At 43.1% G+C, this 15,568-nt stretch overlaps 1 pseudogene; it reads left to right on the top strand.

The window, feature by feature from the left end:
* Positions 1–6,427: 6,427 nt before the first annotated feature.
* Positions 6,428–14,189, top strand: LOC139356825 (zinc finger protein 669-like; annotated as a pseudogene).
* Positions 14,190–15,568: the final 1,379 nt, after the last annotated feature.

Consider the following 15,568-nt stretch of genomic DNA (forward strand, 5'->3'; position numbering starts at 1 on the left):
GGTGTGTGTTGTTTTAAGCTTCTAAGTGTTTAGTTATTGCCTAGGAAAGTGTTAAAGCATGAGACAATAACTTAGGTCCCCTCCCCATCACACACACTCTTCTTTCTGGCATTCATCACAGTTATACTTATTGATTTAAAATCTCCCTCTTGGCTGGGCACAGTGGCTCAGGAGTTCCAGACCAGCCTGGCCAACATGGTGAAAATCCATCTCTACTAAAAATACACAAATTAGCTAGGCGTGGTGGTGCATACCTGTAATCCCAGCTACTCAGAAGGCTGAGGCAGGAGAATTGCTTGAATCCAGGAGGCAGAGGTTGTAGTAAGCCGAGATTACACCATTGCACTCCAGCCTGAGTGACAAGAACAAAACCCTGTCTCAAAAAAAAAAAAAAAAATTGTCTCTTGCCACTAGCATGAAGGTCCCATGAGAAGAAAAATGGAAACTCTTGCTCATAACAGTGCCCCAAATGCCCAGCACGGTGTAGCTCTAGGGCAGTTGGTCGATGGTGGACGCTGCTGGTTGGAGGGCCCAGCTGGCCCTCCCAGCTGCCTTCTTCCTGGTCACATTCCATTATAGAGAACAGAATAGTTTCTTGCCTTTCCAGAGTCCCTCTTAGTGGGGATTGGCCAAGTGACATTGTCCTGCCCCGGGAGACATAAGTGGAAGTTGGCTGAAAGGTTTCTAGCTGTGGTGTGCTGGGGCGATTTGAACCAGGACATGAGAGCTGACCGTCCATTGTTCGGGAATTCTGCAAGTTGGCTGTTCAACACATTCAGTACTTAAAAATATTAAATAATATAAACTCACAAACTAAAAAATGCATTAGACCAGATGCAGTGGCCCACGTCTAACACATTGGAAGGCTGAGGCAGGAAGATCAGTTGAGCCCAGGAGTTTAAGACCAGCTTAGGCAAAAAAGGAAGACCCTGTCTCTACAAAGAATTTTAAAATTAGCTAGGCATGGTGGGGTGTGCGTGCAATCCTAGCCACTCAGGAGGCTGAGGTGGGGGCATCGCTTGAGCCCTCTGTGCAAGGCTCCAATGAGCTATGATAGTGTCACTGCACTCCAGCCTGGGTGACAGAGCCAGACCTTGTCTCAGAAATAAACATATTTTATATATTAATAAATTTATAATAAATGTATTTTATATATACATTTGTGTATTATAATTATATATTTAGACATAAATATATATTTTTTGTTTTATTTATTTATTCATTTCGAGATGGAGTTTAACCCTCTTTGCCCAGACTGGAGTGCAATGATGCAATCTGGGCTCACCGCAACCTCCATCTCCCGGGTTCAAGTGATTTTCCTGCCTCAGTCTCCTGAGTAGCTGGGATTATAGGCACGCACCACCACGCCTGGCTAATTTTGTATTTTTAGTAGAGATGGGGTTTCTCCATGTTGGTCAGGCTAGTCTCGAACTCCTGACCTCAGGTGATCTGCCCACCTCGGCCTCCCAAATTGCTGGGATTACAGGTGTGAGCGACCGTGCGCAGCCTATATTATATATTTATATATTATAATTATGTATATTAATTTTATATAATTATATATAAATATAAATATCAAAACTTTCCCTGCCTTCTCTTGTTTCTACCTACAGTCAGTCCCATGACTTCAAATACTATCCACACGTAGTAATTTTAAATGTATATTTTACATATATACATATATATATATATATATATATATATATATATATTTTTTTTTTTTTTTTTGAGACGGAGTCTCGCCCTGTCGCCAGGCTGGAGTGCAATGGTGCAGTCTCCGCTCACTGCAATCTCTGACTCCCGGGTTTAAGTGATTCTCCTGCCTCAGCCTCCCAAGTAGCCGGGCTTATAGGTGCCCACCACCACGTCCAGCTAATTTTTGTATTTTTAGTAGAGACAGGGTTTTGGCATGTTGGCTAGGTTGGTTTCGAACTCCTGACCTTAATTGATCACCCGCCTCGGCCTCCTAAAACGCTGGGATTTCAGGCGTGAGCCACTTTGACCAAAATATTTTTCTGTTTCCAAACATTTTACATGACAGGAAAGCGGAGAATAAATCATCTGACACTCTACTGTAAAAAAAAATCTTTGTGCCTCTCTTCTTTTCATCTTTCCTAAGTGTACATATTACCAAAATGTCTTTAGGTTGAGGTCCCCCTGTGAAAACTTTACAGGGTGTTGTGTCCTCAGCCACCCTCCTGTCTTTTCCTAGTCCTGGCATTTTAGAACTGTCTGGGGATGACCCAGGATACCCACTGTGGCCATGTCTATTGGAGGGTCTAGTGAGTATGAGTATCAGCCCCGGGGTCATCTCATCGCCAAGGACAGCCTGAGGTAGGGGGTAGAGTCTCTCAGTGGAGCAGCTGGATGCTCTTGGCCTTAGAGGAATCTCCTGGTATAGTTTCATCTACAGTGGTGACCCCTTAGGGTCATTAAAATTTGAGGACATTAAAATTATGGACAATACAATGTAATGTCATTAAAGTTAGGTCTTTAAAGTTGTTCCTCCAGCCCGAGTTTTTATTCCTCGGAGACACGTTGATGGTCTGCCAATCGGATGCTGACATTGAGAGGAAAAGGCAGAAATGATTTCTGCTCTCTAGATTGTCCCAGACTTGTGAAGAGAGAAAAACTGTCCCAAAGGACAAGGAAAACCCACCCCAGAGAGGATGTACAAGAACCTGAATATTCAAATGCACTTAAGGCACACAGGAGGACAAAGAGCAGTGCCAGTGCCTCCTACGTGGTCACTGAGTACTTTACTGAACAGGATGGGTGTCCCGAGGGATAGAATGGCCTGCCGTGACACTTAGAAAGGTCTGCGTTGGAGTCAGCACTGCCTCTCCCTGAGTTTGTTACCTTGAAAAGGCTTGTCCGCTTATTTGAGTTTCAGTTTTTCATTGACTGTAAGATACATTTTGTCAGTACAGCTTGAAAGATAAAAATACTATTTCCAAAGAAGCAAGGTAAAATGATATATTTTATTTGCTAAAAATTCATATTTATTTCTTCCCCAGAGTGAGTGTAGTAAGTTTTAAAGGTCTGTTCTATTTATGGATAATTTCAAATGGAATTGTATTACTTAGCTTTGTAAATGCTACTAGTGAAATAAAAGTGTGATAGATAAATTGATGATTTACAAAGATTCACCAAAATGTCACTTCCCCTCTTGTAGCGTGGTGAAGAATTTATAAGAGTGGACACATCTGTATGCTCTTATCTGGATATATGAGGGTTTTTGTTTTGTTTTGTTTTGTTTTTCTGAGACAGAGCCTCATTCAGTCACCCAGCCTGGAGTGCAGTGGCATGATCTCAGCTCACTGCATCCTCTGTCTCCCGGGTTCAAGCAATTCTCCTGCCTCAGCCTCCCAAGAAGGTGGGATTACAGGCGCCCACCATCACACATGGATAATTTTTCATATTTTTAGTGGAGACGGGGTTTCACCATGTTGGCCAGGCTGGTCTTGAACTCCTGACCTCAGGTAATCCAACCGCCTTGGCCTCCCTTAGTGCTGGGATTACAGGTGTGAGCCACTGTGCCCGGCCTCTGAGGGTTTTTGTTGTTGTTGTTGTTGTCGTTGTTTGTTTTTTTGGAGATGCTGTCTTTCTCTGTAGCCCAGCTAGAGTGCAGTGGCGCCATCTCTGCTTACTGCAACCTCCCCCACCCAGGTTCAAATGATTCTCCTGTGTCAGCCTCCCAAGGAACTGGGATTATAGGCACCCACTACCACACCTAGCTAATTTTTGTATTTTTAGTAAACACGGGGTTTTAGGCCCGGCACAGTGGCTCATGCCTATAATCCCAGCACTTTGGGAGGCCAAGGTGGGTGGATCACGAGGTCAGGAGTTCCAGACCAGCTGGCCAACATGGTGAAAACCTGTCTCTACTAAAAATACAAAAAAATTAGCTGAGCATGGTGAGGGGCACCTGTAATCTCAGTTACTCAGGAGGCTGAGGCAAGAGAATTGCTTGAACCCGGGAGGTGGAGGTTGCAATGAGCCAAGATCTTGCCACTGCACCCCAGCCCAAACGACAATGCGACAATGCGAGACTCTGTCTCAAAAAACAGACAAACAAACGAACAACAAAAAGACGGGGTTTTGCCATGTTGGCCAGGCTGGTCTCAACCTCCTGACCTCAGGTGATCGTCCGCCTCAGCCTCCCAAGGTGCTGGGATTACAAGCGTGAGCCACCACTCCCGGCCCATTCCATTTTCTTTTTATTCCCTAAATTTTAATATGTTTGAGTTTGTCTGTTCCTTTATCACTTTTTTCTTACATAAAAAAAATTCTGCCTAATCCTTCATAAAAAAAAAAAATGTTGCTGTGACTTCTGAAAGTGTTTTGGTTTTTTTTATCTTTCATATTTGAATATATAATAAGTTGACTATTGTTTATGGAATAGAGAAGAATGCAATGCATTTTCCCAAGTAGATGCTAGCCTGGTTTGCCTCATATTTTAATGTGCATGTGATTTCTTTTTCTATTCTACAGTGCCTATTCTCTCATTCATCAACTTTCCATATAAATGCTGGGTCATTAAGACTTTTTCTTCCCTTGGTCTGCTTGCTCATCTCTCTGCTAATACTGTGCTGTCCTGAATATTTTCGTTTGAAAATCTTAGAAGTATGTTAGACAAGCAATCACTCTTTTTTTAGATGACTAAAAATCATTAGACATTTGTCATTTTTACTCTGTATGAAAAAGTAGTTTTTCTTGCCTAAAACAACCTGATTTGGGAATTTATGTGATTTCATAGGATTAACATCTGGAAGTGGTGACATTAATGTCATTTTAAAAAACATGTGTCATATTTCCTCTTATTCCTTTCTGCCTTGACATTGTGCAATAGAAATTTTAAAAATTATTGTATTAGTATTATTAAATATCAACTATTGGTTTTATTTTCTTCTCAATTGAATTTAATAAGCCTATTCTCTCTTGGTGTAATCACATGGAATGGGCTCAACTGCCCAGTTAACAAGCGACAGCACATGTAAAATATTGTCTACCAGGGAAAGTCATTGAACACTTACTGTTCAGACTTCATTGAACACTTACTGTTCAGACTGTGTTTTGGCGTCTGGTTCCCTAAGCACCACTGCAGTGACACAAAATAATAGATCTTCAGCAGAAAAAGTTCTGGCAAATATATTGCATAAGTAATTCTTATTCTTGTTACTTGGGTTGGTGGAATCCCTTTCAAAATGTAAGTTACTAATACAAACGAAGATTGAACTTTGTGAGCAGGCATTTTTAAGAATAAGTAGTCTCAGGACTGATAATATTAACTCACTTATGCACATCAGGTAGGACTTTATTATGGCAGATACTAGAAATGTACAAAGTGAAGTTACAAGGTAACTCCTGGCAGCACATCTTACTCCCTGGATTCTCTAATGAGATGGGTGTTTCTACTTTGCTGTTGTCTTTTTGAAGAGTTCAATTCTAGCATTAGTACTGCTGTGTGGGAGGGAGTATGTGTGAACAGAGTAAGAGTTGTGACAATCAAGTCATAGAATATATGCTTGGAAATTTTAGAATCATGTACATAGCTTATGAATTGAGTATAGGTTCCCAGTGCTGTCAGTCTCACCTATCCTTCTATACATATGTGTGGAATGTTCTAGGACTCCGTGGCTTTTGAGGATGTGGCTGTGAACTTTACCCAGGAGGAATGGGCTTTGCTAGATTCTTCTTAGAAGAATCTCTACAGAGAAATGATGCAGGAAATCTGCAGGAATCTGGCTTCTGTAGGTGAGAATGACAACACCTTTCACTTAATTACAGAAGTATTTCCCTATCATCAGTGCTATTTGTGATTTGGAATGTGGCAAGGGAATGATTTGGTGAAGAAATCAGACATGGGCACTGTGTACAATGAACATGAAATCTAGTAATGTTTCTACAGTTTGTAATAATTCATGATAATTTTGTGGGTCTGCATTTTAGGAAACAAATGGAAAGACCAGTATATTGAAGATCACTTCGAAAAACCTGGGAAAGATATAAGATAATTTGCACTGAGAAGAGGAAATAAAGTCCTCTGAAAGAATCTTAGCATGTCATGAACTTAAAAACAAGCAATCAAAACAAATAAGAGTCACTGTAAATTTATTTCTTTTTAGAAAAATTTCACCCAAAATGTAACGTACTTCAGTGTAGCAGTCAGTGTTTGGAAAACAGTTTACTTGAAAATAGTACTACAAAATTGTGTATATGAATCTTACTATGTTGGTCATAGCCATGCAGGTGGTAGCTGTGTTTTCAGTAGTAACCCATTTACTTTCAAATAATTTGGTCATGGCAAAAAAAAAAAAAAAAAATGCATTTTCCCTGGTATTGGCAGCAGTGTAAGTCCAAGACCTATTAATAAGTAGAAAGTTACTAAACCAAGCAATAAAAATGTGCTTGTCATTTTTTTTACAGAAATCATATGGCACAGAGACTGTGTGAAAGCAAAGAAGGTAGTCAGTATGATGGACAAGTTGTCAGCCAAATTCCAAATCTTGATCTGAATGAGAACATTTCTACTGGATGAAAACAATGTGAATGTAGTATTTGTGGAAAAGTCTTTGTACGTCATTCCCTCCTTAATAGGCACATCCTAGCTCACTCAGGATACAAACCATATGGGGAGAAGCAATATAAATGTGAACAGTGTGGGAAATTCTTCGTTTCTGTTCCAGGTGTTAGAAGACACATGATAATGTACAGTGGAAATCCAGCTTATAAATGTACGATATGTGGGAAAGCTTTTCATTTTCTCAATTCAGTTGAAAGACATCAGAGAAGTCACACAGGAGAAAAACCCTATAAATGTAAACAATGTGGTAAAGCGTTCACTGTTTCCGGTTCTTGTCTAATACATGAATGAACTCACACTGGAGAGAAACCCTACGAATGTAAGGAATGTGGGAAAACATTCAGATTTTCTTGTTCTTTTAAGATGCATGAAAGGACTCACACTGGAGAAACACCCCATAAATGTACCAAATGTGATAAAGCCTTCAGCTGTTCCACTTCCCTTCGTTACCATGGAAGCATTCATACTGGAGAGAGACCCTAGGAATGTAAACAATGTGGCAAAGCCTTTAGTCGATTGAGTTCCCTTTGTAACCATAGAAGTACTCATACTGGAGAGAAAGCCTATGAATGTAAACAGTGTGACCAAGCCTTCAATCGCCTCAGTTCCCTTCACCTCCAGGAAAGAATTCATACTGGAGAAAAACCCTATGAATGTAAGAGGTGCGGTAAAGCCTACACTCGTTCCAGTCACCATACTCGCCATGAAAGGAGTCATGATATAGAGGCTGCGTGTAGTGACTCAGCCTATAATCCCAGCAATTTGGGAAGCTAAGGTGTGTGTATTGCTGGAGCCCAGGAGTTCATAACTAGCCTGGATTAAAACAATGTGAAACAACCTGGGCAACATGGTGAAACCCTGTCTCTACAAAAAATAAAATAATGCCGGGCACGGCGGCTCACTCCAGGTACTCAGGAGGCTGAGGCAGAAGAATGGCGTGAATCCAGGAGGCGGAGCTTGCAGTGAGCCGAGATTGCACCACTGCACTCCAGCTTGGGAACAGAGTGAGATTCCATCTCGAAAGAAAGAAAGAAAGAAAGAAAGAAAGAAAGAAAGAAAGAAAGAAAGAAAGAAAGAAAGAAAGAAAGAAAGAAAGAAAGAAAGAAAGAAAGAAAGAAAGAAAGAAAGAAGAGAGAGAAGAGAGAGAGAGAGAGAGAGAGAGAGAGAAAGAAAGAAAGAAAGAAAGAAAGAAAGAAAGAAAGAAAGAAAGAAAGAAAGGAAAGAAAGAAAGAAAGAAAGAAAGAAAGAAAGAAAGAAAGAAAGAAAGAAAGAAAGAAAGAAAGAAAAGAAAGAAAGAAAGAAAGAAAGAAAAGAAAGAAAGAAAGAAAGAAAGAAGAAAGAAAGAAAGAAAGAAAGAAAGAAAGAAAGAAAGAAAGAAAGAAAGAAAGAAAGAAAGAAAATAATTAGCTGGGCATGGTGGCACATTTCAGTTGTCTTAGTTCTTTTTCAAGGACATAAAAAGCCACGGGGGGTTGGGGGGAAATCCTGTGCATGCCGATCACGGGGTCAGGAGATCGAGACCATCCTGGCCAACATGGTGAAACCTCGTCTCTGCTAAAAATACAAAAATTAGCTAGGTGTGGTAGCATATGCTTACAATCCCAGCTACTCAGGAGACTGAGGCAGGAGAATCACTTGAACCCAGGAGGCGGAGGTTGCAGTGAGCCGAGATTGTGCCATGGCACTCCAGCCTGGCGACAGAGTGAGACACCATCTCAAAAATAAATAAATAAATAAATAAATAAATAAATAAAGCCCCTTGAATGTAAGAAATGTGGTAAAACATTTACTCTTTCCCATTGCCTCAAAAACATGAAAGAGCTCACACTGCAGAGAAACCTTAAGAATGTAGGAAATGTGGTCAAGCCTTCAGATTTTCCTGTTTTTGAAGATTTGGGAGGACTCAGAGTGGAGAAAAGCCTTTTTAATTTAAAAATTTTAAAAATTTTAAAAATTTAAATTTGTGGTAAGGCCTTCAGTTGTGTTAGTTCCATTTGAAGACATCAGCTCATTCCTGAGAAAAACGCTATGAATGTCCCGAATGTGGGAATGTTTCATTTCTCTCATACCCACTGAAGGACATATGAAAATGCACACTGTAGCTGGCTGGACCTTGTAAATACAAGAACGTATACAGGATTAAAACTCTAATAGTTTAGAAACTGCAAGAATATTTTCAGTTTTCAGATTTACTTGAAAAGTCATGTGAAAACTCCCACTGGAAAGAAGTTCTATAAGTGAAGCTTTTCTAATTTGGAAAGCCTGATGCAAATTAATTATCGTGCAGTGCTTGAAAAAACTGTATGAAATCTAACACAAGTTACAAGTGTATTGTTTTCATCAGTGGCTCATTCTTAAAGAGTCTTGAGTATGCATTTCACCTTGTTTTGCAGGGAAACCTTGAGGTGAGAGTTCTGTCAATGCTCTTTAAGCAATAGTACTTGAATTTCATAGATAATGATATTTTCTTAAGTTTGTTGGTAGAATTTTTGTCTCTTCATTTGATAATGTGCTGGATTCATGGTTGAATTTTGATGTTTTTCTAATATGTAGGTAAGTTTAACTTTTTTATTTCATTATTATTATTATTTTTTTTGAGGTGGAGTCTCACTCTGTTGCCCAGGCTGGAGTGCTGTGGTGTGATCTCGGCTCACTGCAACTTCCGCCTCCTGGGTTTAGGCGATTCTCCTGCCTCAGCCTCCTGTGTAGCTGGGACTACAGGTGCCCGCCACTACGTCCAGCTAATTCTTTGTATTTTTAGTAGAGACAGGGTTTCGCCATGTTGGCTAGGCTGGTCTTGAACTCCTGACCTCATGATTTGCCCGCCTTGGCCTCCCAAAGTGCTGACATTACAGGCATGAGCCACTCCATCTGGCCAGGTAAATTTCATTTGTATGTATTGTCCTGTGATTAATGGACCAGTGAATAATGATTGTGAATTGTTGGGATTATCTTACTAGCCTCATTTGGCAAATTTTGATTATCCCTTGTCCATTATACACATTCCACCTTTTTTTTATTAAAGGAAAAACTACTCTTGATGTGAAGATGTTTATTTTTTGCTAATAATGAGTTGATATTAATTCCTAAGTACATAAACTTTACCATAGAGTATCATCTCGTGAGTTCTTTGCATCTGTTGCCCTTTATTCACTATTTCTGTCTGTTATTTGGATCATTCACTTCGAATGAAGGAGAGAGAATTGTAATAGGACAATATGTTGCAACCAATCTGAGGGAGGAAACATTCAGTCTCTCAGTCACAATATGATAGCGTTGGGCTTTTCATCGATGCCTTTGGTGTTGTAGTAGATAGTATTACACCATTATGGCATTATAATTTATATATTGTATTTTACAGTATTACAGTCTTACCAGTCAGTGTCACGTGATCCAGTTAACAGACAGACAAACCAATCACATCCTCCTGTAGGAACAAAGGAGCATCCTCAGCCAGGTGTGGTGGCTTACGCCGGTAATCCCAGCACTTTGGGGGGGCTGAGGTGGGCAGATCAGGAGGTCAGGAGTTTGAGACCAGCTTGACCAACATGGTGAAATCCTGTCTCTACTAAAAATACAAAAATTAGTTGGGCGTGGTGGCATGTGCCTGTAATCCCAGCTACTCAAGAGGCTGAGGCAGGAGAATCTCTTGAACCCAGGAGGCAGAGGTTGCAGTGAAAGTCGAGATTGCACCTTTGCACTCTGGCCTGGGCAACAGAGTGAGACTCTGTCTAAAAAAAAAGAAAAAGAAACCATTACAATGAACACATTTTTGCCAATGAGAAATAAACTTGTTTATTCTATGTTTTCAGGGTTCAATGAACTCTTGGAAAGCGTTTTCTGCATCCTGCTGGTTGTGTAAGTGTTTTCCCTACAAAAAGTTGTCAAGATGCTTAAAGAAGTGGTAGTTGGTTGGCGAGAGGTCAGATGAATATGGCAGATGAGGCAAAACTTCATAGCCCAGTTTATTCAACTTTTGAAGCCCTGGTTGTATGACATGTGGTCAGGCGTTGTGGAGAACTGGGCCCTTCCTGTGCCGGCTCCAGATGCTGCAGTTTTCCGTGAATCTCATCGAATGGCTTGGCATACTTCTAAGATGTAATGATTTCACCAGGATTCAAAAACTGCAGTGGATCAGAAGACAAGCAGCTGACCACCAAACAGTGACCATGACCATTTTGGTGCAAGCTGGACTTTGGGAAGTGGTTTGGAGCTTCTTCTCAGTCCAACCACTGAGCTGGCTGTTGTATGAAATCCACTTTTTGTGGCATGTCTCAATCTGATCAAGAAATGGTTCATTGTTTTTTCACAGAATAAGAGAAGACGGCACTTCAAAGGATGCTTTCTAAAATATTTGGTCAGCTCATGAGGCACCCACTTATCAAGCTTTTTCAACTTTCCAATTGGCTTCAAATGCCAGATGACCATAGAATGGTCGACATTTAGGTCTTCGCCAACTTCTCGTGTGGCTGTAAGAAGATCGAATTCAGTGGTTGCTCTCAATTGGTCGTTATCAGCTTCCAGTGGCTGCCCACTATGCTCCTTATCTTCAAGGCTCTCGCCTCCTTTGCAAAATTTCTTGAACCACTGCGCTGTACATTAACTAGCAGTTCCTGGGCCAAATGCGTGCATATTGTGAGTTGTTTCCCCTGCTTTAGGACCCATTTTGAACTCAAATAAGAAGGTCGCTTGAATTTGCTTTTTGCCTGACATTATTTCCATAGTCTAAAATAAATAAGTCATTAGCAAAAAAAAAAAAAAAAAAAAAGGCAAGAAATGCCCATTAAAAGGATGAATAACATAACCACATTTATTTAAGAGGGTATTCCAGGATCAAACAGCAAATTCCAAGAATGCAAAAACTGCCATTATTTTTTTACTCACCTTATAGTAATTTGTGTGATTTCTTTTTTTCTTTGTTAGCTTGGCTTGATAGTGACCAATTTTGTTGATCTTTATGAAGAAACAGCTTTGTTCTATTGAGTTCTTCTGTTGATTTTCTGTTTTCAGTGCCATTGACTTCTCATCTTGTTTTTATTTCTTTTGAGTGAATTTGGCTTATATTGTTCTTTTTCTTTTTCTTTTCTTTTCTTTTTTTTTTTTTTTTTGAGACTTAGTTTCTCTCTTTCGCTCAGGTGACCTTGCTCTGTCGCATGAGGTCAGGAGATCAAGACTATCCTGGCTAACAGGGGAAACCCCATCTCTACTTAAAATACAAAAAATTAGCCAGGCATGGTGGCAGGCACCTGTAGTCCCAGCTACTCAGGAGGCTGAGGCAGGAGAATAGCATCAACCCAGGAGTTGGAAATTGCAGTGAGCCGAGATTGTGCCACTGCACTCCAGCATGAGTGACAGAGCAAGATTCCATCTCAAGAAAAAAAAAAAAAGAAAACATATTAGTTGGGCGTGGTGCTGCATGCCTGTAATCTCAGCTATTCGGGAGGCTGAGGCAGGAGAATTGCTTGAACTGAGAGCCAGGAGGCGGAGGTTGCAGTGAGCTGAGATTATGCCACTGCACTCCAGCATGGGCTACAGAGCGAGACTCTCTCTCAGAAAAAAAAAAAAAACGGAAATATATATATATATATATATATATATATATATATACACACACACACACACAGACACACACACATTTTTACATATATATAAATATAAATATATATATATATATATTTGAAGTATTATCTTATGAGAGCAGGTGTTCCGGAAGACATCATTTACATACAGAATCTGAATGGGGTCCCATGTCACACCTGCCATTTTTTCGTCTTTGTAGCTGGGCTTTTCTCCTCTTCTCTGCTGGACTCTGCTGTTTCCCACAAGGTCTTCAGAGAGTCTGCCCTGAATCCTATAACTAGGAGATGAGAAACACAGAGTGACACCAGCAGGAGACCATAAAGATGTGGTGATAGTTGTCCTCCTCCTGCAGAGTCCAGAGCAGGGCACTCCTACTGCTGGTGCGATAGCTAAGCCTGGGGGCCAGCATGCCTGATGATAGTCTGGGAGTGCTGCAGTCAGGGTCCCCACAATGGGCACCCAGCCTGTGCCCTTGCAATCTGCATAACCGTGGCCATTGTCACCTCAGAGCCCCTTGGTACATATCAATGCATCCTACCAGAGCTGCATGTGAGGAAGGAGACCACGTGAGTCCTGGGAAAGAGCTGAGGCCCTGCAGGGGGAGGTGGCCAGGACCAAGACCTGATGCCCGTGTGGATAATCATCCGTGGATGTGAGTGGCACGATGGGGTCAGTTCCCGGGTTCTGCTGCTCCCCCTCCTCAAAGATTAGGGCCCGAGCAGGGGCTGGCATGTGTGTGGCACCTGGAACTGTAGGGCCACCACCCATGTGTGAGGCCATCATGGGGACCTGAACACAGTGTCGTCTGCAGACCCCACCCATCCATTGGCCCCAATTCCTGGCCAGCTTCTGCCAAGGTGAGAGGGTGGAATCTGGAAGGTGGGTGTAAGCTGAAGCCTGTCCCCCAGTGGCTGACATACAGCGGTGACACTCTCTGTGTGGGGGAAAGAAAGAGATCAGACTGTTATTGTGTCTATGTAGAAAGATGAAGACATAAGAAAGTCCATTTTGATATGTACTAAGAAAAATTCTTCTGCCTTGAGATGCTGTTCATCTGTAACCCCAGCCCCAATCCTGTGCTCACAGAAGCATGTGCTGTGTTGACTCAAGGTTTAATGGATTTAGGGCTGTACAGGATGTGCCTTAGTGAAAATGTGTTTGCAGGCAGCATGCTTGATAAATGTCATTGCCATTCTCCAGTCTTGAGTGCACAGGGACACAGTGCACTGCGGAAACCCTCAGGGACCTCTGCCCAAGAAAGCCTGGGTATTTTCCAAGGTTTCTCCCCACTGAGGCAGCCTGAGATATGGCCTCCTGGAAAGGGAAAGACCTGACCATCCCCCAGTCCGACCCCCATAAAGGGTCTGTGCTGAGGAGGATTGGTGAAAGAGGAAGGCCTTTTTGCAGTTGATATAAGAGGAAGGCATCTGTCTCCTGCTCATCCCTGGGAATGGAATGTCTCAGGGTAAAACCTGACCATACATTCTATTTACTGAGATAGGAGAAAACCGTCTTATGGCTGGAGGTGAGACATACTGGTGGCAATACTGCTCTTTACTGTATGGAGATGTTTGTGTAAAGTCAAACATCAATCTGGCCGACGTGCACATTGAGGCACAGCACCTTTCCTTAAACTTATTTATGACACAGAGTCCTTTGCTCACATGTTTTCCTGCTGACCCTCTCCCCACCACTACCCTGTAATCCTGCCACATCCCCCTTGCTGAGATAGTAGAGATAGTGATCAATAAATACTGAGGGAACTCCAGAGACCGGTGCCGGTGCGGGTCCTCCACATGCTAAGCGCAGGTCCCCTGGGCCCACTTTTCATCCTCTATACTTTGTCTCTGCATCTTATTTCTTTTCTCAGTCTCTCATCTCCACCTTTCGAGAAATACCCACAGGTGTGGAGGGGCAGGCCCCCTTCACTCTGATGCCACCCTTGCCCTCACCTAGCTCTCTCATACCTGGGATTCTAAGGGGTCTGCCCCAGGGTTGCATGCCCACTGCCAATCAGAGGTGAGCACGTCGATGCCTCCTGGATGTGGGGTTACTGGTGATCAAGGCCTGGTAGTGTGTGGAGGATCTTCTCAGAGGGGCCATGGGGCCAGGGAATGGGATGGGGCACTAACTCCACCCTGCACAGGAACCGCAGTCCGCAGCCAAGCCAGCCCAAGTATTCCAGGTGCTGTCCACCCCGCATGCACACGTCCAGGCTCCAGGTGGCCTGGCAGAGAGGGATGGCCTGGTGGGCTGCTGAGAAGCCAGAATGAAGGGGGCGTGCACCGCCATCTGCAGTCTGGCAGCCAGGAGCAGGGAGGCTGTGGCCTGGTAAGCGAGGGGGATTGGGGAAGAGCGGGCAGCCGAGTCGCCTGATTTACCAGTGAATGAGCTGTGGGCGGAGCCGCTCCTGGCTGAGGGCTTGGGTTGGGGCAGTATGTTTGGACCTCCTGGGCTCCAGGCTGCCAGGTGCCTACCCAGGGTCTGAATGTCCTACTGTGACCTATTTCCTCACCTGGCCCAGAGGACAGATAGGGAAGGCTTCTTTTGAGGATAAGGCAGGGTAATCCCTGTAGGCCCTCATTAGCTTGCCTATCCTCCAGGTCTTTTTGATTTCTTTTTTCTCTTCTTTGTTATGAAACTCTGGAGAATTGTCCTCCAGCCTGTCTTCAGCTGGGGAGGTGGAAAGGCTGGACCTTGCCCTTGGCTTCAGGGCCCCTTCTGGGTGCCCCCTCCTCCTAGGGTTTTTAAAAGCATATACTTGGCAACATACCCTGTACCTGAGAGAGCTGCAGAGAACCTCCTGCGTGTCCAAACCAGAACACTTTGTTCCCTGACCCTCATCACATCCCAAAGCCCAAATCCTTTCAGGTGGCCAGCTTCAGACAAGAGTCTGAACTCAATGCTTGTTTTCTGGGGTCTACACAGGCCCGTATGATGGGGCTATCTCCATTCTACCCCTGTGCCTCCCCCAATCCATTAGGAGCCTCAATTCCAGTGATCCCTAACTGGGAGCAAGGTTCCCCAGGCAAGGAATGCAGCCCTCCCCAGGATGCTGGCCTGGCCATGTCCCAGTGGACATCAGTCCTGGAGCAAGAGGTCCAAGGCAGGGAGTTTCACCCCCCATTTCTCCAGGTGTGGTGACCTTTCTGGGTTCCTAGCCTTCAAGATGGGATTTTTACACTGTACCACAGTGGGGGAAACTGAGGCACAGGGCTGGTGAACAGTAAAGAAAGAAAACCTCTGTGACTAGGAAACATGTCCCTTGCCCAGCACAGCCACTCCAGGATAGCGCCCTTTGGGATGTACCGCTGAGCTGTTCTTGGCACGTGGCATGGCAGCTTGTGGAGTTGGGGGTGGGGGTGTGGCAGGAGCAGGTAATTTTGGACCCACCATGGGGAG

Source organism: Macaca nemestrina, chromosome 10 (genome assembly GCF_043159975.1).
Source record: "Macaca nemestrina isolate mMacNem1 chromosome 10, mMacNem.hap1, whole genome shotgun sequence".
NCBI lineage: Eukaryota > Metazoa > Chordata > Mammalia > Primates > Cercopithecidae > Macaca > Macaca nemestrina.